This window comes from Bufo bufo, chromosome 2 (genome assembly GCF_905171765.1).
Source record: "Bufo bufo chromosome 2, aBufBuf1.1, whole genome shotgun sequence".
In the NCBI taxonomy this organism is placed as follows: Eukaryota; Metazoa; Chordata; class Amphibia; order Anura; family Bufonidae; genus Bufo; species Bufo bufo.
Genome location: NC_053390.1, coordinates 357,754,011 through 357,776,190, shown reverse-complemented (window position 1 = coordinate 357,776,190; position 22,180 = coordinate 357,754,011).

The following is a 22,180-nucleotide window of genomic DNA, read 5'->3' as shown; positions in this document are numbered from 1 at the left end:
TTTGGGGAGCAAGCAGGGTTTTTTTTTTTTTTCTGCGTACGCTTACTGTGGCCGGCAATCTTAGCGTCCGGCCATTGTTAGCGCATATAAATTAATAAAAAAATGTAGTAAAAAATGTTTTGCCCTTTTTTTTCCTGTTAGTTTTAGGGATAAGTACGCGAACACCTGTGCCCCCACACACAAGCACACTAAATAAAGATTTCCACACACGCACACACACACTCCACTATGGCCCGCTGGATGTTCTCAACCGAGGAGGCATACGTCCAGCTTGCCTCCGACTCCGAGAGCCCCAGTGAGGACGAGGATGACCCCACTTTCCTTTTGTCATCTGCGTCCTCCTCATCATCTAGCGAAGATGATGAGCCCCAAAGGCGGCGGAGACGCCGCCAGGCGGAGCAAGGAGACCGCCATGCCCGGGACCCTGTGGCCCACACTAGTACGAGAAGCTCTGGGGCTCGTACTAGTTTTCTGGACCACAAGTTAAGTCCCCCGTAGCCCCCTACCGGTGAACTTGCATGGTGAACCCCAGAGCATTTTGAGCCTGTGATTCCTGATTTTGTTGGCCAAGCAGGAATCCAGATTACCACAGTGGGCTTCACTGAATATATCTATTTTAGTCTTTTTTTCAGTGACCACTTTGTGAATCTGATGGTGGAGCAAATGAACGTGTTCACCCAACAGTTCATTGCTCAACACCCAGGCTCCTTTTTGGCTAGGGCCGGTGGCTGGACTCCGGTCAGTGCAGCCGAGATGAGGAATTTTTGGGGCCTCGTGTTGCACATGGGCCGAGTCAAAAAACCCAGTGTCAGGCATTACTGGAGTGGGGACGTCCTCTACCAGGTCCCACTTTACAGAACGGCCATGACACGTACCTGGTTTGAGGCCATCCGGAAATGCCTGCATTATGCAGATAATGCAGCATGTCCCCCCCAAGGTGATCCTGCCTATGACCACCTGTACAAAATCAGGCCGGTCATCGATCACTTTGGGGCCAAATTTTTGGAGGCCTATGTACCTGGAAGGGATGTCGCGGTTGATGAGTCTCTCATTGCTTTCAAGGGGGAACTCATTTTCCGCCAGTATGTTCAAACTTTGTGAGAGTACTTCAGGGTACACTTAAAAGTTTTGTGTGTACGAGGGGCGAGATTCCCATATTGAACCCCCAGAATTTCCCCCCACTCTGGGTGTTAGCGGGAAACTTGTGTGGGACCTTATGCACCCACTGCTAGATAAGGGTTACCACCTGTACGTGGATAACTTTTATACTAGTATCCCCTTGTTCCAGTCCCTCGCCGACAGATCCACGTCCGCTTGTGGGACCGTGCGGAAAAATCAACGCGGCCTCCCTACCCACCCCCTCCAGGAACCTATCCCCAGGGGTGAGACCCGTTCCCTTACCAGTGGAAACCTGTTGCTGATCAGATATAAGGACAAGAGGGATGTCCTTGTACTGTCCACAATTCACGGTAACGGCATCACCCCTGTTCCTGTGCGAGTGTCACCGCCAGCTCTCTGAGAAGGTCTGGCAGACGTTCTTCTCTACCTCTTGCATGATGTTCTTTGTTTTGGTTTCACTTTGTCATCTCCTTTCCTTCTCCCAGCTGTCATCTATTTACACTGATTGCCTCCCTTTATATTTCCTCCCATACTGCTTCACTTTGCGGTTTATACTACTTCCTGGATTGTGTTCACTGCTGGAGGCAGCAACTGCTGATTCCTCAGATAAGTCTTTTTCCCTTTATTTGTGTTTCCTTGCTGGCTTGATGCTAGGTGACCCTGACTCCGTCCGTATTAAGTGCAGGGAGCCGGTGGTCGTGTCCCCTCACTATTATAGGGTTTTCAGGTGTCACACAGTCTAGGTGCGAGGGCATGCAATCGTCTACCATAAAGACCTTTTGCATGGGCATAGCAGTCAGGGAGAGCTCTAGGGGTTTTATAGGGCTCACCCATATGTTCATTAGTTTGGGATCAAGTCAGTCGGATGTTTATTTATAACTTCCAGTTTTCTGCAACACCATCCCTGACATTATAAGGCTACTTTCACACTACCGTTCAGAGCGGGTCTGTCTGATGTCTGCACAGACGGATCCGCTCCTATAATGCAGACGTTTGGATCCGTTCAAAACGGATCCGTCTGCATTATAGTTTAAAAAAAAATCTAAGTGTGAAAGTAACCTGAACGGATCCGACCAGACTTTACATTGAAAGTCAATGGGGGACGGATCCGTTTGAAGATTGAGCCATATTGTGTCATCTTTAAACGGATCCGTCCCCATTGACTTACATTGTAAGTCTGGACGGATCCGCTTGCCTCCGCACGGCCAGGCGGACACCCGAACGCTGCAAGCAGCGTTCAGGTGTCCGCTTGCTGAGCGGAGCGGAGGCTGAACGCTGCCAGACTGATGCATTCTGAGCGGATCCGCGTCCACTCAGAATGCATTAGTAGCTGGACGGATGTGTTCGGGGCCGCTTGTGAGCCCCTTCAAACGGAGCTCACAAGCGGAGCCCCAACGCTAGTTTGAAAGTAGCCTAAACCGCCAATACCGTCTTAAGCATGGATCCGGTTTCAGCCTTGATTGACCGCATGCAGGGTCTTTCACTGGAGGTAGCAGATCTCCGTAAAACTGTGTCTCAGTTTCAGGTGACCGGTGCTGCTGGCGTTCATGGAGTTTGTTCCGAGCCTAAGATCTCGCTTCCGGATACTATCTCCGGGGGTAGTGAAAATTTTGTTCACTTTAGAGAGGCTTGCAAACTCCATTTTCGCCTACTTCCCCATTCCTTTGGTGATGAGGAGCAGAGGGTGGGGATCATCATCTCGCTGCTCAGGGATAACGCTCAGTCTTGGGCCTTTTTGCTGCCGATGGGGGCACGGCCCCTCCGATTGGTGGATGAATTTTTTGTAGCCCTGGGGCAGATATATGATGACCCGGATCGTATTGCTCTGGCTGAATCTAAACTGCGTCTTTTATGCCAGGGTAAACAGTCCGCAGAGATATATTGTTCAGAATTTCGGAAATGGGCAGCTGATACTGGTTGGAATGATGCTGCACTCCGAAGTCAATTTTGCCATGGTCTTTCAGAGGGATTGAAAGATGCATTTGCCTTTCATGAGAGACCTCCCTCGTTGGAGTCTGCCATGTCTCTAGCTGTTCGTATTGACAGGCGTCTTAGAGAGAGAGAAGAGACCACTCCTTCCTGTCATATTCAGTCCAAGGACAGTGGGGCGGTCTCATTCAGTGCGCAGGGGCCTCAGTCTCTCTCAATTCCCTCTGAGCAGGAGGCCATGCAGCTGGGTTTGCTTGCCTCTGATAGTAGAGGATTCAGCTCTCAGAGGAGGGTTTGTTTCTGTTGTGGGGGTATAAATCATTTGGCAAATGTTTGCCCCTCTAGAAGATTCAGGGAGTTTTCTGAGGGTAATAAAGAAACAAAAAGAAAAAAACCCTCTAAAAACTTTCCATCTGTTACTATCGGCAAGGCTGATGTGGAAATTGAAGGTTTGCCGTTTGCTTGTAGTTCCCGTTTTGTCCTACCTGCCAGGGTGGTGCTAGATAGCAAGAACATTGTTTGTGAGATTTTTGTAGATAGTGGAGCAGCTGTCAATCTCATTGATAATCAATTTGCTATAACACATGGTTTCCAGGTATGCACTTTGGGAAAGGATATACCTGTTTTTGCTATCGATTCCGCTCCGCTTTCTCAAAAATCGTTAAAGGGCATAAGTTCACAATATCCGTTTGACTGTGGGTGATGCTCATGTTGAGGATATGTCATGTTTCGTCCTAAGCGGATTACCTACTCCTCTAGTGTTGGGGCTACCCTGGCTCACTAAACATAACCCAACCATTGATTGGCAAGCAAGGCAAATAAATGGTTGGAGTGACTTTTGCAGAGAGAATTGCCTCACTGCGTCTCTTTCAGAGGTTTCTACCAAGACTGTACCATCTTTTCTCTCTGAATTTTCGGATGTGTTTTCAGAGAGTGGTGTCCAGGAGCTGCTGCCCCCTCATCGGGCTCCCTATTAATCTCATCCCAGGCGCCAAGCTGCCAAAATCACGTTTATACAATCTCTCCCAACCTGAAAGAGTCGCTATGCGTACTTATATCTCTGAGAGCCTGAGAAAGGGACACATCCCACATCCCACCCTCAAAGTCACCTGTTGCAGCTGGGGTTTTTTTTGTTAAGAAAAAAGATGGTTCTTTAAGGCTCAGTTCACACCTGAGTGTTTTACAGCGCGTTCCTACGCATTGTACGCTAAACTGAAAAAATGTGTGATTGCGGTTCCGGAGATTCAAGTTCTGGGTTTTCTTCTCTCCGCTTCTGGTTTTCGCATGGACCCTGAGAAGGTCCGCGCTGTGCTTCATTGGGAGCTTCCTGAGAATCAGAAGGCGCTGATGCGGTTTTTGGGTTTTGCCAATTATTACAGAAAGTTCATTTTGAATTATTCCTCTGTTGTTAAGCCACTCACTGATATGACTAAAAAGGGGGTAGATTTTTCCTCCTGGTCGGTAGATGCGCTTAAGGCCTTTTCTAGTATCAAAGAGAGTTTTGCTTCCGCTCCCATCTTGGTACAACCTGATGTCTCTCTACCTTTCATTGTTGAGGTGGACGCTTCTGAGGTGGGTGTGGCTGCGGTCTTGTCTCAGGGTCCCTCTCCTGTCAAATGGCGACCGTGTGCCTTTTTCTCAAGGAAACTCTCCTCCGAAGAGAGACATTATGATGTGGGAGATAGGGAGTTGTTGGCCATCAAATTAGCTTTTGAGGAATGGCGCCATTGGCTAGAGGGAGCCAGACACCCTATTACCGTGTTTACCAAGCGTCTGTACCCGAGATAGGCCAGATGGTCTTTATTCTTTTCTAGGTTTAATTTTGTTGTCACGTTCCGCCCTAGGGTTAAAAATGTGAAGGCTGATGCCCTGTCACGTTGTTTTCCGGGAGGGGGGAACTTTGAGGACCCGGGTCCCACTTTGGCTGAAGGGGTGGTCGTCTCTGCTCTTTATCCTGATTTGGAGGTAGAGGTTCAGGCAGCCCAGGCAGAGGCTCCTGATCTTTGTCCTCCTGGGAGGTTGTTTGTGCCTCTCACTTTACGACACAAGGTTTTTAAGGAGCACCACGATACTGTCCTTGTTGGGCACCCGGGGAGTAGAGCCACAGTGGATCTCATTGCTCTGAGATTCTGGTGGCCGGCTCTTCGTAAGATGGTTGAGGGTTTCGTGGCAGCCTGCGAGACCTGCGCTCGTGCCAAGGTCCCTCATTCACGGCCATCGGGTTCTCTCCTCCCGTTACCCATTCCTTCCCGTCCTTGGACGCATCTGTCCATGGACTTCATTACGGACCTGCCTCGTTCCTCGGGGAAGACTGTGATTCTGGTAGTAGTGGACCGTTTTAGCAAAATGGCGCATTTCATTCCCTTTCCTGGGTTACCCAATGCTAAGACGCTGGCGCAAGCATTTGTTGATCACATTGTCAAATTGCATGGCATTTCTTCAGACATCGTTTCTGATAGGGGCACGCAATTTGTTTCCAGATTCTGGAAGGCCTTCTGTTCTCGCTTGGGGGTTCGGTTGTCGTTCTCTTCTGCTTTTCACCCGCAGTCGAATGGCCAGACCGAACGCGTCAATCAGAATCTGGAGACATATCTGCGCTGATTTGTGGCAGAGAATCAGGAGGATTGGTGTTCTTTTTTGTCCCTTGCTGAGTTTGCTTTAAATAACCGTCGCCAGGTGTCCTCTGATAAGTCACCATTTTTTGGTGCATATGGGTTTCATCCGCAGTTTGGGACATTCTCTGGAGAGGGGTCTTCTGGTTTACCTGATGAGGAGAGATTTTCCATGTCTTTGTCATTTATTTGGCAAAAGATTCAGGGTAATCTGAAGAGGATGAGTGAGAGATATAAGCATGTTGCGGATAAGAGACGTGTGCCTGGTCCGGACCTGAATGTGGGTGATCTGGTGTGGTTGTCTACAAAGAATATCAAACTGAAGGTTCCCTCCTGGAAGTTGGGTCCTAAATTTATTGGGCCTTACAAGATCTTGTCCGTCATCAATCCCATTGCCTTCCGTCTTGATCTTCCTCAGACTTGGAAGATCCATAATGTTTTTCACAGGTCATTATTAAAACCTTATGTCCAACCCACTGTACCCTCCTCTTTGCCTCCTCCTCCGATTGTTGTTGATGGTAATCTTGAATTTCAGGTCTCTAGGATTGTGTATTCTCGCATTATCCGCGGTGCTCTCCAGTACCTCGTTCATTGGGAGGGTTATGGTCCTGAAGAGAGGATGTGGGTCCCAGTGGCGGACATTAAGGCCACTAGTCTCATCAGGGCTTTCCATAGGTCTTATCCTGAGAAGGTGGGCTCTGAGTGTCCGGAGTCCACCCGTAGAGGGAGAGGTACTGTCACCGCCAGTTCTGTGAGAAGGTCTGGCAGACATCCTTCTCTACCTCTTGCATGATGTTCTTTGTTTTGGTTTCACTTTGTCATCTCCTTTCCTTCTCCCATGTGTCACCTATTTAGACTAATCGTCTCCCTTTATATTCCCTCCCATACTGCCTCACTTTGCGGTTTATACTACTTCCTGGATGAAGTGTTCACTGCTGGAGGCTGCTGCTGCTGTTTACTCAGATAAGTCTTTTCATGTATTGTGTTTCCTTGCTGGCTTGATTCTAGGTGACCCCGACTCCGTCCGTATTAAGTGCAGGGAGCCGGTGGTCATGTCCCCTCACTATTATAGGGTTTTCAGGTGTTGCACAGTCTTAGGTACGTGGGCATGCAATCGTCTACCATTGAGACCCTTGCATGGGCATAGCAGTCAGGGAGAGCTCTCAGGGTTTTATAGGGCTCACCTATATGCTCCTTAGTTTGGGATCAAGCCAGTCGGACGTATATTCATAAGTTCCAGCTATCTGCAACATCATCCGTGACAGGTTCCTGCACAGCCACACCAGCAACTTTGCCAGGTGATGCCGCTTCCGCCTCCACGTTGCCACGCCATTGGTCCAGCGACAATGTCCGCCTCTGCCTCCTAATTCTCCACCGTGTCCTCAGCCTCCACTGCAGGGACAATGCACAGTGCCCCTTCAGCATACCACATGTGCAGGGCACGGCAGTGTCCCGCTGTTCTGCACCTCGTTTTCCTGGGCGAACGGAGTCACGCAGGGGAGGAACTGCTCCATGTCCTTCAGCAAGAAATCGAATCCTGGCTTTCTCTGCGACAACTGAAAAGCGTAACCATGGTGACCGACAACGGGAAGAACATTGTGTTGGCTCTGCGTCAAGGAGGGCTGAGCCATGCGCCTTGCATGGCACATGTGTTTAATCTGGTTGTCAAGCGGTTCCTGAAGTCTTCCACCAATCTGCAAGACATCCTAAAAATGGGCAGGAAACTTTGCATGCACTTCCGCCACTCGTACACCGAAAAGCACACCCTCCTTGAGATGCAGCGGCAGAATGCATCCCCCAACATAAGCTGATATGCGACGTTTCCACCTGTTGGAATTCCACCCTCCATATGTTGGACTGACTGTACTAACAGAGTAAGGCTATCAACGATTTCCTGATGATCCAATCGGACAGGAGTACTCCCCTGTGTAACTTCGATGTCAGCCAGTGGCAGCTCATGTGTGACACCTGCCGTTTGCTGAGGACCTTTCAGGAGGCTATGTTATTTGTCAGTCGCCAGGACTCCGGGATGAACAATGTCATTCCACTGCTTCATGTCCTGGAACAGATGCTGGTAAATATGACTGGTGAGGGGACTGGAGTAGTGGCGCTTAGATCTCACAGCCACATGAGCCCTGTGGGGGCTGAACTGGAGAAGGAGGAGGACATTGGAGCACAAGCAATGTCTAGTGAAATGGATGGTTTTGCTACACAGGTCACAGGAGAGGAAGAGCAGGAGCAGCAAGAGGAGCTACAGTGCAATGAGGAAAATGAGGCAGAGGACCCAGACACACCTTGGCAGTATGCAGTGAAGATGGAGGCAGGGAGTCCCCCCGAGTCACTTGCACAAATGGCCTGATGCATGCTCACTTGCTTGCATAGTGACACACCATTCGGCAGAGGGATGACTTCTGGCTCTCCACCTTGTTGGACCCTCACTACCCGGTCCAAAATTGGGGCCTTTTTTACACCCCCTGAGAGGGAGGGCAAACTGAACTACTATAGAGACATCCTATGTAGCCAGTTGACCACTGCCTATCTGAGCCATCGTCCATCCTCTCGCAGGTCTGACTGGGCTCTCTGTGCTCCCGTTCCACTGCCATTAGCTGCTGGGGAGGGGTGGGGTGGCAGGAGCAGTACCAGCTCCATCAGTATCAGCCTGAGTCTATAGTCGCTGATGAGCAGTTTTCTTCACCCGCGTAGTGAAGAAACTATTTACCAGCAGCTAGACGTAGAGCAGAATCTGAAGCAGCATTTGGTTTCATACTTGGAGTGCACCCTGCCAGCCGACCTTGAAGATCCACTGGACTACTGGGCAGCCAAACTGGATTTGTGTCACGGCTGAGGATGGGGGAAATCCTCAGCCGTGCGATGCCAGAAGATGTAAGGCGGCTCGGCCAGGACGACAGGATTAGGGAGCAGGTCACCTCCTAAACGCATCCCTAACCTGACCCTGACTCCTAGCTACATGAGCCGACCTTGATGGTAGGAGGGCTCATGCACCGGAACCTTGAAGTCCCTGCTAGCCCTCAAGATGGCCCTAACCTAGGAGCAGAGTAAGACGGCCTGTTCCTTCTGGACATGAAGGAACAGGGGTCTCACTGGCCAAGCTGCAAGGAATGGGGAAACACATACAACATAGAGATATGACAGGCGAACTAAACAAGTTCCACACGTACCTGTCACAGCCACGCTGACTGGAACCCATGCATGCACTACTCATGTCCACAGAACACAAAGGGACATAGCACACATAACACACAGGTAACCAGGACATCCATAGTTGCACTAAATAGGAAACAAAGGGAAACATCAACTGAACATCATGCAAACATAACTTATACTTCACAGATAAACCTATGACCACAAGGGTGGCCCCCACTGGCAGATGATATACACAGGAGGCTGCTCCAGCTACACATGGCTGAAGCAACCCACTGAGACATGCCAAACACTGAGGCTTTATAGGCCTAAGAGGCCACACCCACACAGACACACCCAGTGTCTCACACACACAGAAAGGGAGTTAACCCTTCCAACACCAGGGAAGGGAAAACACCACTTAAAGGGGAAGTGTCCAAACGAAGATCACACTGCGGCTGTTGCCGCAGGCAACGACATGGGTGGCTAACATGTCCTGAGAGTCAGCCCGCAGGCCGAGACACTGCCACCACATGTACACATCCAACCAAACGTTGCCACGGAACGGAAGAACGGAAGAGTCCTAGTGCACACACAGCACAAAACACAGTGCACAACAGACAAACAAACACAACACCCAACATGAAGGTTGTTAGGTGCAACCGCATGCTATGCAGCAAGCTGCCCAGCACCGCTCAGGCTGCTCTGCTGAAACTAACACCATACAACTAGTTGCCCGCGGCAACCACAGGTGAGGCCACAAACCAGCGGCCCTCAGCTGTGATTGAAGACCAAAACCAAACCGCAGGCAACCGCATGCGGTTGAGGAGTCACGACCATAGCCGCGGCCGTGACAATTTGTGGCCGCAACTGGCAGAGTTTGCCCTGGTAAAGCTGTCCTGCCCGGCCAGTAGTGTGGCATCAGAGCGGGTGTTTAGTTCGGCGAGGGACATAGTTACCTCAAGAAGAACTCGCCTGTCCACCCAAAATGTGGAGAGACTGACCTTTGTCAAGATGAATCAGGCGTGGATCCGCCAGGATTTCCATCCACCAATTCCTGATGCATCAGACTAGATCATCCGTTGTTCCACACCAACACTTTGACAAAAGAGACTGGTTTCTTCTGGCTACCTGCCTCAGCTACTATTCTGATGCTGCCACCCGCCTGATGCCACACATCTGATGCCAAGTGCTCCTTCTTTTACCCACCATCTTCAGCGGGTACTAGTAATTCCACCCACCTCCACACTATGTCACCTTGCCACTCTGTGGTCTCTTGATGCTGCTCCTACCTCCACACTATGTCACCTTGCCACTCTGTGGTCTCCTCATGCTGCTGCCACCTCCACATTATGTCACCTTGCCACTCTGTGGCCTCCTGATGCTGCGACCGCCTCCATACTATGTCATCTTGCCACTTTGTGGCCTCCTGATGCAGCTGCCACCTCCACACTCTGTAATTGGGCCACTCTGTGGTCTCCTCAAGCTGCTTTCACCTCACCACTATGTCATAGGGCCACTCTGTGGACTTCTCATGCTGTTCCCACTCTCCTCACTTCATGACTGGGCCACTATTTTGCCTTTTCGGCTTGGCTGACATCATCGTTTATTTGACCCTTCCTCTGATCTGTCTGAGGGAAGGTAAAATGAGACGCACAACGGATACGGTCTCTGTAGCAGCTGTAAGGCCTGTATGGTCCCATCAGAATTGGCTTGTGATTTGGTAGCCAAAACACCAAACACAGAAGACTTGCAAATATTCCGTTCACATGTCATCTCTGTTTTGTATCCACTCCTGTTTTTTTTGGCATTAGCCATAATTCAAACAATACTGATGGATTACTGACCAAATGTTGACCGAGTGAAGGTGGATTCTCCACAGACAGGATCCGTTTTTTGGGGGTTATTGTTCTGATTGTTTAGAGGAAGGGCAAAATAATCAGTGACGTCCACACAAACTTACTGCTGACATCCTCTTCACTTTGTCGGGGGGCTCTTCTTGTATAAGTGTTTAATAGAAAAGATTCTGTAGACATCTATGTGGAATCAGCTGACGACGGTGTAAAAGGAGTGCGCTTCTTCTTGGCGCTAACATTGACCTGTAAGGCTGAGTTCCTACTTGAGCTATTTGGTCAGTTTTGGCCCCATGACTGCCCAAATAAGTGAAGCGTGCAGGGATTCTAAGAGACACGCCTGTCATCTGCATGTCATTCGGACCAAAGCAGACTCCCTATGCGTGTTACTGCAAGGCACAGTGTTCTACACCACTAAAAAGGCTCTCTTCAGCCAGAAAAAAGCAGTTTTTTAACGTAATTTGCCGCAAATAAATTAGGATCAAAGTTAATTTTTTTTTTTTGAAAGGCGAACCAGCGAATCGAATTTTTTAAAAATTCAATAACCTCTACAAGCCATGTTTACCTGATGCATTCTAGGAAATGGTTGACGTTTTCCATGCACAGGGAATATTATATTTTCATTTCATTTTCCAAAATGCATTCCGTTCCATTTGGTTTCGTTCCCATAGCGGAGAGCAAACCGCAGCAAGCTGCGGTTTTCTTTCCGTCATGGGATGCGGAGCAAAACGGATCTGGCATGACCCACAATGCAAGTCAATGGGGACAGATCCATTTTCTCTGACGCAATAGAAAACAGATCAGTCCCCCATTGACTTTCAATGGAGACTGTGACGGATCCGTCTTGGCTATGTTAAAGACAATACAACCGAATCCGTTCATAACGGATTCAGATAGTTGTATTATCAGTAATGGAAGCGTTTTTGCTGAACCCTGCCGGATCCAGGAAAAACACTAGTGTGAAAGTAGCCTAAGACATGCAGTGGATGCACCTGTTATGTAGAGGACGGCGCCTCTACATAACTTCGGCGCATCCACCACCGGCGCATGGGGTATTAAGACCAGCATTTAAAACGCCAGTCTTGATAGATGACCCTACTAATGTTCTGATGACAAATTTGGAGCAGGTTGGTACAGACAGGCCTTTGTGTAGGAAAGCGCATGCAAACTTTTTCTATGCAATTGAAAAAATTGTATGTTAAGGCCACTTTTTGGCCTTTTTTTGGTGAACATGTGCTTATGAAAACTGTAATGTTTATGATTGCATTTCATGCACAGACGATGTATTAACTTAACCTCTGTTTACATGGGTTTTCTTTCCATCATGGGATGCGCACCAAAATGGATCTGGCATGACCCACAATGCAAGTCAAAGGGGACGGATCAGTTTTCTATGACACAATCTGACACAATAGAGACGGATCCGTCATTGCTATGTTAAAGATAATACAACCGGATCCGTTCATAACAGATGCAGATGGTTGTATTATCAGTAACGGAAGCGTTTTTGCTCTTTCCTTCTGGATCAGGCAAAAACACAAGTGTGAAAGTAGCCTAACAGTTATTGTCATGTAACAATTACTTGCATTGCGAAGGCATAGGAAGTGACATCATTCATACCCTATTATAGCACTGGACCTTTAAATGTGAATTATCTGCCCCGGGGGCTACTGCACAAACCTCACAATTTAGAATAACTAGATCCCTGAAAACTGACAGCCTGATAAGTAGAATCTTCTGTGACCCTGAGTTTGCCTTAGGATATACTGCCAACCTGAATCCTCTAGATAAATGAAGGAATGTGGCAGAGGAATTAAAGACAATCTATTTGTAGAGACCTGGTGTTTCAGGGCCTTAGCGAGTTATCTTTTTTTTTTTCATCTTTGCATTCCAAGATTCATAACTTTTTTACACCACTCACTCCAGTTTTGTAATGTGGGTGGAAAGGTAAGTGTGTTAATAAGTTTCACTCCAGATTTATTATTGAGATTTTTTTTTTTTTTTAAGTCGCAAATACATCACAATCTTACCCCAGTAGGAGGGTGGAGTAGGAAAACTGGAGTAGCTTTTCTAGACAAAAGTGTTAGGTTTCAGGATAAGACAAATTTGTCAAACAAAATGTGACATTTGATGAATGTGGCATGAGGTAAGACAATGCAGACTCCAGCAAAACTGACTTCAAATATTCCTCTCATTTTAAATTTCCCCCCATTGTCCTTTATATGTTTTAAATTTTGCAGCGTTCACTTAGCGGCATAAATAACATGATAACATTACTCCCTGGGTCAGTATGATTACAGCTAGTGTTGAGAGTAGCGAAGCATTCAAAGCAGAATTCAGAGAGTGCAGTGAAAGTGTACACTGCGTGCAGAATTATTAGGCAAATGAGTATTTTGACCACATCATCCTCTTTATGCATGTTGTCTTACTCCAAGCTGTATAGGCTCGAAAGCCTACTACCAATTAGGCATATTAGGTGATGTGCATCTCTGTAATGAGAAGGGGTGTGGTCTAATGACATCAACACCCTATATTAGGTGTGCATAATTATTAGGCAACTTCCTTTCCTTTGGCAAAATGGGTCAAAAGAAGGACTTGACAGGCTCAGAAAAGTCAAAAATAGTGAGATATCTTGCAGAGGGATGCAGCACTCTTAAAATTGCAAAGCTTCTGAAGCGTGATCATCGAACAATCAAGCGTTTCATTCAAAATAGTCAACAGGGTCGCAAGAAGCGTGTGGAAAAACCAAGGCGCAAAATAACTGGCCATGAACTGAGAAAAGTCAAGCGTGCAGCTGCCAAGATGCCACTTGCCACCAGTTTGGCCATATTTCAGAGCTGCAACATCACTGGAGTGCCCAAAAGCACAAGGTGTGCAATACTCAGAGACATGGCCAAGGTAAGAAAGGCTGAAAGACGACCACCACTGAACAAGACACACAAGCTGAAACGTCAAGACTGGGCCAAGAAATATCTCAAGACTGATTTTTCTAAGGTTTTATGGACTGATGAAATGAGAGTGAGTCTTGATGGGCCAGATGGATGGGCCCGTGGCTGGATTGGTAAAGGGCAGAGAGCTCTAGTCCGACTCAGACGCCAGCAAGGTGGAGGTGGAGTACTGGTTTGGGCTGGTATCATCAAAGATGAGCTTGTGGGGCCTTTTTGGGTTGAGGATGGAGTCAAGCTCAACTCCCAGTCCTACTGCCAGTTTCTGGAAGACACCATTTTCAAGCAGTGGTACAGGAAGAAGTCTGCATCCTTCAAGAAAAACATGATTTTCATGCAGGACAATGCTCCATCACACGCGTCCAAGTACTCCACAGCGTGGCTGGCAAGAAAGGGTATAAAAGAAGAAAATCTAATGACATGGCCTCCTTGTTCACCTGATCTGAACCCCATTGAGAACCTGTGGTCCATCATCAAATGTGAGATTTACAAGGAGGGAAAACAGTACACCTCTCTGAACAGTGTCTGGGAGGCTGTGGTTGCTTCTGCACGCAATGTTGATGGTGAACAGATCAAAACACTGACAGAATCCATGAATGGCAGGCTTTTGAGTGTCCTTGCAAAGAAAGGTGGCTATATTGGTCACTGATTTGTTTTTGTTTTGTTTTTGAATGTCAGAAATGTATATTTGTGAATGTTGAGATGTTATATTGGTTTCACTGGTAAAAATAAATAATTGAAATGGGTATATATTTGTTTTTTGTTAAGTTGCCTAATAATTATGCACAGTAATAGTCACCTGCACACACAGATATCCCCCTAAAATAGCTAAAACTAAAAACAAACTAAAAACTACTTCCAAAAATATTCAGCTTTGATATTAATGAGTTTTTTGGATTCATTGAGAACATGGTTGTTGTTCAATAATAAAATTAATCCTCAAAAATACAACTTGCCTAATAATTCTGCACTCCCTGTATGGCCGTGTGAATCACATTCTAGTGCACCGACATTCAGAGTTAATCTGTTATTTTAGTGATCTAGTTAGTATGCCTCAGTATTAAAGGCAGGTGTCATATGTCATCATGTATATCACTGTACAGTGGACCGACATTCAAAGCTGATTGGTTCTGTTAGCTGTAGCATTACGTTGCGTCTGTATTACGGGCAGGTGTAATTTATAGCCCTGTACATAACTGCTGTGGAGCAGAATTTATCATAGCTCATCAGTTCTGTTAGCTGTAGCATTATGTTAAGTTTGTATAACGGGTTGGTGTAATATATAGCCCTGTACATAACTGTGCAGTGAAGAGACATTTATCATAGCTAATCCCTACTGTTACCGATATAATTGTTATACACTATGACCAACAGACAATTGCCTGGGCCCTTTTAAAGAAATGGGCAGGGCAAAGATGTTGTTGTAGCCGGAACAAGGATCAACAGAAGGGGATGTGGTAGCAGTCGCAGTAACAGACCAAAACTTCCACTGTCATCCTGCGATCGTGTTTTGACCAACAATCCAGTAGAACTGGAATGGTTGACTAGCTCTTCAACATCATCTCAAGTGACAATAGATACACACAGACAGGAATTGATGGGTAACTCTGACACCACGCTTTATTGGCATGGCCCAGAAACTGCCTCTATGCCCTCACCTGTCCTGAACTTGCTTTTGCTGCTCCTGCCAGCCAAGTAATGATACCCACTGGCTGTGCTCCACTTTTCAGTGACAAAGAGCTTTGTGAGGACAGTCAGCAGTTACAGGGCAGCCCAGACTTGGAGGGTTTCTTTAGGTGCTAATTCCTTTAGGTGTGCAATTACGGATGATGACAGAGGTCAGGGACGTGCACAAGAGACAGGTGAGAGTGACACAAGAGACAACCAAAAATTTGTAGATAATAATGTAGCCTATTGCACGTAGGAACTGGGTGAAGAGGGGGCATCATCATCACCAGGGGGCAAGAGTGGCAGCATGCCCTTGAGACAGTATAGTAGTAGCATGCCAGTGAGACAGCAGGGTGGAAGCATCCACATGAAACAGCAGGGTGGAAGCATCCACATGAGACAGTGTAATGGTCAGAGGAGGGAGAGACCGCAAGGCAGGATTCAAGTACAGTATAGCGGACAAGGAGACTGAAGCAAAAAACGGCTTTATTATGGAGCAAAATGAAACTGCCGGAAAACCTGAATAACAATACAGTACCACCGCACCAGAGGCACAATGGGTCAATGACAGGAATGGCATGAACAGGTGAACCTAAATCATCAACAATGGTACAGGAATTTTGCATAGACACAGAATGAGCTAAACAGCAAACAGACAGCTTACAAGCTACTCTCAACACTTATTTCCTATCTAGCCCTTCTACCCAGGGGACGCTTCTACAGCGCACTGACTAAGTCCCTGACTCTATAACCTATCACAGCTTGGCACCGGTGCCACTCACAGTTCTGCAGATTCTCCTTGATCCAATAAGATGCAGTCTGGCTCCAGGTCCGGTCGCTTGCTTGTCTGTCTTTCTCTCTCTGGTTACAGCAGATGCAGATCTTCACCTAGTTTCAGCTCTGGCAGGAAGGATCCGGCTTGTACTGGTCTCTGACACATGGTCCCACTCCTCTGAAACACACTGTACAGTCCTCTGTATGCTGCTCCACAGCTGTCAGGAAAAACTCAGCTATTGTAGCCTCTTGCTGCTCCAGTCTTTTACTGTTATCTCTCAGCAGTGCATCTCTCCCTGTTATCTCAGCAAGCAACCTCTAACACAGCCCGGGAAAACTTCTTAACTCTTTCTTAGCCTCTGGAACAGCACAACTCATGCTCCTGCTCAGTCACAGTGGCCTCTGGTGGCCGTAGGGAAACATGACAGTCTGCATAGATATAAGTCCTGGAAATGCTGCCTCTTACATGCCTCCCCACTTAAATAATGGTTAGTGCAATCTTTATACAGCAATACCACATTGCCCATAATACATACAGGTGGACCAAATGAACTCATCAGCAGCGTACCTGTTTGGTGGAACCCTGCAGTAGACCTACTGGATCTCCGGAGGTCTTGACTATCTGCTAGGACCTTACTTTTTCCACTGGGAGTTGTTAACCTCGGCTCTTCCATTACAGCAGGAGATCTGGGTGTGGTCGCGGGTAGACCTACTGGACCTACTGGGTGTGGTCCTGCAGTAGACCTACTGGATCTCCGAAGGTCTTGACTATCTGCTAGGACCTTGCTTTTTCCACTGGGAGTTGTTAACCTCGGCTCTTCCATTACAGCAGGAGATCTGGGTGTGGTAGCGGGTTCCTCCTTACGGCGAGACGGTAGTGGTTCTGTAGCAGGAGCCTCATCACCTGCGGCCTGGGGGACCTTCCGCAGTGTCAGGAACGGTCCACCAGTCTTCACATTCGTTTCCATCGGAGATAACACATTCTGGGTATGGAGCAGGAGGAGAAGGTGTACTTTGAATAGGTGCAGGATCTGCGGACCGGCATGACCATAGCATATTCCTATGTAAAGTCCGTGAAGCAAACTCCTAATTTTTAACCTGCACTTCGTAAACCGGACCATTAGGGTACACTCTCTTGATCACTTTGTATGGCTGTACTTCCCAACGCTCACTCAATTTGCCTCTGGGGCGTTTCTCTCATACTAGGACCCGGTCTCCAGGTTTCAGTGGCACCTCCTGGACTGGAGGACGGTCCGTATGAGTTCTCTCCTGTAACCGCTGGCCTGCCAAACAGCGGATGGTCTGGAGTCGCACGAGGTGGTTGATCACTCTATTAGGTCTTCTGGCTATTCCAGGTTCAATTCAACGATTTCTCTACCAGCTCTACAGGTGCTGGTATGGACCCAATTATTTTAGGCCCAGACTAGTTCAGGCAGGTAATCAGGCCAGTGTGCCCTCTTGTCTTCCTCTAGCATTCTCAGCATTTTTAGCAGCGTCCGGTTGAAGCGCTTACAGGACCCATTCCCTTGGGGATGATAGGGGGTAGTCCTGGATTTTTCAATACTGTACAGTCGGTGTAGCTCCTCTATTACTTTCCCTTGAAAGCACGCCCCTTGATCTGAGTGGATCCGCTTTGGACACCCGTAGACCCTGATGAAATCCTGACAGATAGCGCGTGCTGCGGACTCAGCCGTCTGATCCCGAGTTGGGGAGACTACTGCAAACTTGGAGAAGTGGTCAACCATGACCAGGCAGTACTGTGGACCTCTTGATGATTGTCCCATGAGGAGGTAGTCCATCATCAATAATTCCAGTGGTTCTTTGGTCTGTATGGACTGGAGGGGTGCCCTCTGTTCCGTGCTTTTAGTGAGTTCATACACTCGACACTGTCTCGGCAAACTTCCTCCACCACGGCCTCCAGTCGCAAACAATATACATAACGCTGCAGCCACTGGTAAGTCTTGGCGGGCCTGAAGTGAGCTCAAAATTCATGGGCTTCTTTGGCTATCTCACATGCCACGCTTCCGGGTATGACTACTTGCCACCTCGCCTCTAGGTCATTGGGCTGTTGCCACTTGCGGTACAGAACAGCTCTGTGCATTTCCAGTCTGTCCCATTGATGTAGAACGGACTTCATCTCGGCATCCAGGTCAGCCCTTACTTCTCTGTTGGGCTTCCTTCGCTGGGTTACCCAGCTTTTCATCTGCCGCAGTCCAACATCTTCATCCTGTAACTGGCCCCAGTCTTCATTAGTCCTGCCTTGGGTAGCTTACGGGCCTCCACACTTTTCTGGGCTGCGACTGTGGATAGAACGAACTTGCGGAAATCCGGAGTTTCATCTTCTTCCTTTTGTTCATCGACATCCCCTACTGGGGTCTCAAAAGTAACCCTCGACAAGCCATCGGCATTAGTGTTCTCCGTAGGTAGTGAACGGTAGTGAATTGAGAAGTCATATTTTGCAAGGCGAGCTGCCCAACGTTGCTCCAGGGCTCCCAACTTGGCAGTATCCAGATGGGCCAGGGATTGTTATCAGTCCGTACAAAGATCTTAGCTCCTGTCAAATATCCTGCAAACTTCTCCGTCATAGCCCACACCAGGGCAAGGAGTTCTAGCCGGAAAGAACTGTAGCTGTGGGGGTTTCACTCTGTCTCTCGCAAGGATCTACTGGCGTAGGCGATCACTCTCTCATGTACATCTTGAGAGAGTGTACCTGAGTCCGTAGAGACCGTAGAGACTGCCATCAGTAGATAAGAGAAATGGTTTATCAAAATCGGCATAAGCCAATATGGGGGCCAATGTCAGAGCTTCTTTCAGGGCCTGGGAGGCCTCTTCCTGCTTCTGCCCCCAAGGAATACTTTGGCCCTTGGGTTGCCCAGCCGTTCCTCTCAACAACTCATTCAGAGGGCCCACTATCTTGGCATAGTCTTTGATGAACCGCCGGTAGTACTCGGTCAGTCCAAAGAAGGCCTTCAACTCCCGCAGCGTTCTGGGCACTAGCCATTGTCGTATTGAGCCACTTTGTCTTGGGACGGCAACACTCCATCTTGGGACACCCTATGGTCCAAGTACTCGATCTCCCTCTTGAAGAGATGACACTTCTTTGGCTTTACCTTCAGGCCATGGGATCGCAGTCGCTCGAGTACCTGCCCTAGCCGATTCAGGTGTTCTTGAAAAGTCGCAAAGTATTGGTGATATCGTCCAGGTATATCAGAGTGGCTTCAAAATTCAGGTCTCCCAGGCATCTCTCCATCAGCCGCTGGAAGGTCCCCGGGGCATTAGTCAGCCTAAATGGCATCCTGTTGAATTCAAATAGTCCCATGGGGAGTATGAACGCCATCTTTGCCTTGTCTTGCTCGGCCACTGGTACTTGCCAGTACCCGCTCACTAGGTCCAAGGTAGAGAAGTATTTGGCTTGTCCTAGAGCCGTCAGAGACTCCTCGATATGTGGCAGAGGATATGAGTCTCGCGCGGTGCATGCATTCAACCGGCGGTAATCCACAGAAAACCGAATAGTGCCATCCTTCTTCTTAACAAGCACCACTGGGGCCGCCCAAGGGCTCTGGCTACCCCGCACCACTCCGGAATCTATCATCTTTTTCTACAGCATTTTCACTTCCTGGTACAACTTGGGCGGAATCTGCCAATATCTCTCGCGAATTGGTGGAGTTTGCCCTGTTGGTATCTCATGTGTGATAGCATCCGTGCAGCCAAAGTCATCGGCGTGATGGGCGAATGCAGCCTGATTCTCCCACAGCATGCTTTAAACTGCTTGCCGTTGGTCCGAACTGAGAGCCTTCACATCTATTTCCATTTGATCCAAGATGGTTCTCCCATTCCATTCTGGGGTCGGCACCTCTTCTACGCTGGCAGTAACTGCCAGGGTCCAAACGGCATCACCTACCGGAGCTAGAGTCACTTCTCTCCGACTCAGTACTTCTCCCCGATGTAGGTACACACGAGCCAGTTCCACTCCTGGTGTCAAGGAAACTTCTAGATGTCCCATATTCACAGCTCTTATGGGTACTCGTCCATTCTGGACCACTCCCAGTGTTGGGGCCACCAGGACATCCTGACCCAACTCTCCTAAGGCCGTCGGTTCGATGAACACCTCTATACCTTCAAGATTGCGGAAGGTTCCCATGGGTAACATCAACACGGTCTCCCGTCCAGGGGGGATGGTGAGGGTAGCCTTTCCTAGCGCTCGGATCGTTCCCACAAACTGGTGTGCTGGGACACTTTTCTGTGTCCCACAGAATCGGATCAGCCGTTGAAACGCTTTTTGAGTAGGTTTGTGCGAAGTGGCTTGCTTCAAATAGCCCGGCCCCCCGTTTGGTGAACATTATCTCATCCAATTCTCGCAGAATATTCATGCCCATTATCACAGGCACATCTTTTTTGAACGTCTCAGGGACCAACAGGATACCTTTCCGTCCCACTTCTTGCCCATATAGCCGTACATTCATCCACACGACTCCTGTGACAGGGATCTGTTGTTGATTGGCCGATGTAACCTGGACCAGCGTCTCTCGCTCTGGCTTGGCCAGCGCTTGGAAGTAATGGTAGAAGAGTGACTCAGGCATAGTCGTTACTTGTGACCCGGTATCCACTAAGCAGTCGACCAGAATGCCTTCAAATTGAGCTTGAATGGTGGGACACCCTGCGACCAGGTTTTCGGAGCCATACTGAGTATCTTGTCCAGCCGCATCACTCTGACACTCTCTGGCATAATGTCCATAATTTCCACACCGCCAATACTGTGCCCCTTGATGGCCTTCTCCTTGTCTGCATATGGGGGGTGTCCTTAGGACTTGATTGACGGGAGCGCCTGATAAATGGGGGCGCTTGATAAATTTGTTGTTGGGCCGGGTAGGCAGTTTCAGGGGTATAGCGCGACTCCATCCTTTTTTCCAGTTGTGTCAACTTTTTGTGCATAGCACTCAGAGAGCTCTGTAAGTCTTGTACTACTCTGACTAAAACCTCTTCGCTCTTTGAAACCCCGAAGGAGGTGGCGGTCTGGGTCCGTATCACTTCGGACACATAACTTTCTTCTTTGCTCCGTGCCACTGCCTCTGCTAATATTTGTCAAAAGGTTAGTGTAGAGTCCACCCTAACTCGTTCCTGCAGGGCCCGTTTGAGGGGAGTGCTGTAGAGTCCCAGAATAAATTGTTCCCGCAGTATTCGATCTGCAGTTCCCATGGCAGTTACTCCGTCCGCCTCTTTTTTCTGCACCTTGGCCAACACTTCCTGTAGCGCCATTGCATACTGCGAGACACCTTCGTCTTCCTGCTGAATCCGGTAAAAGAATTTCGCCCTGAGGTGCCCTGTGCTGGCCGTTTCACTGTATATTTCTTCCAGGATTCGCATCTCTTTCAATGTATTCTGCGTGGCTTCCGGTTGTAGTAGAACATTTTGTCGGGCCTCACCCTCTAGAGCGGCCAAAGCGATTTCTACTTGTAGTTCTGGACTGACATTGTAAATCCTAGCAGCACTCTGTAATCTTGACACCAAGTCCGACAGTGACATGTTCTGGCCATCAAATTTGGGTAGCAAGTGTCACGGATGGTGTTGCAGAAAGCTGGAACTTATAAATAACATCCGACTGGCTTGATCCCAAACTAAGGAGCATATGGGTGAGCCCTATAAAACCCCTAGAGCTCTCCCTGACTGCTATGCCCATGCAAAGATCTTTATGGTAGACGATTGCATGTCCACGTACCTTATACTATCTGACACCTGAAAACCCTATAATAGTGAGGGGACACAACCACCGGCTCCCTGCACTTAATACGGACGGAGTCAGTGTCACCTACAATCAAGCCAGCAAGTAAACACAAATAAAGGAAACAGACTTATCTGAGGAATCAGGAGCAGGAGCATCCAGCAGTGAACAACTCATCCAGGAAGAAGTATAAACCGCAAAGTGAGGCAGTATGGGAGGGAATATAAAGGGAGACAATCAGTGCAAATAGATGACAGCTGGGAAAAGGAAAGGAGATGACAAATTGAAACCAAAACAAAGAACTTCATGCAAGAGGTATTGAAGAACGTCGAACAGACCTTCTCACAGAGCTGGCGGTGACAGCAAGTTAAACAACGTGCTCCACCATTGGGGTTCCACCATTGCCTGAGGTGCTCACAT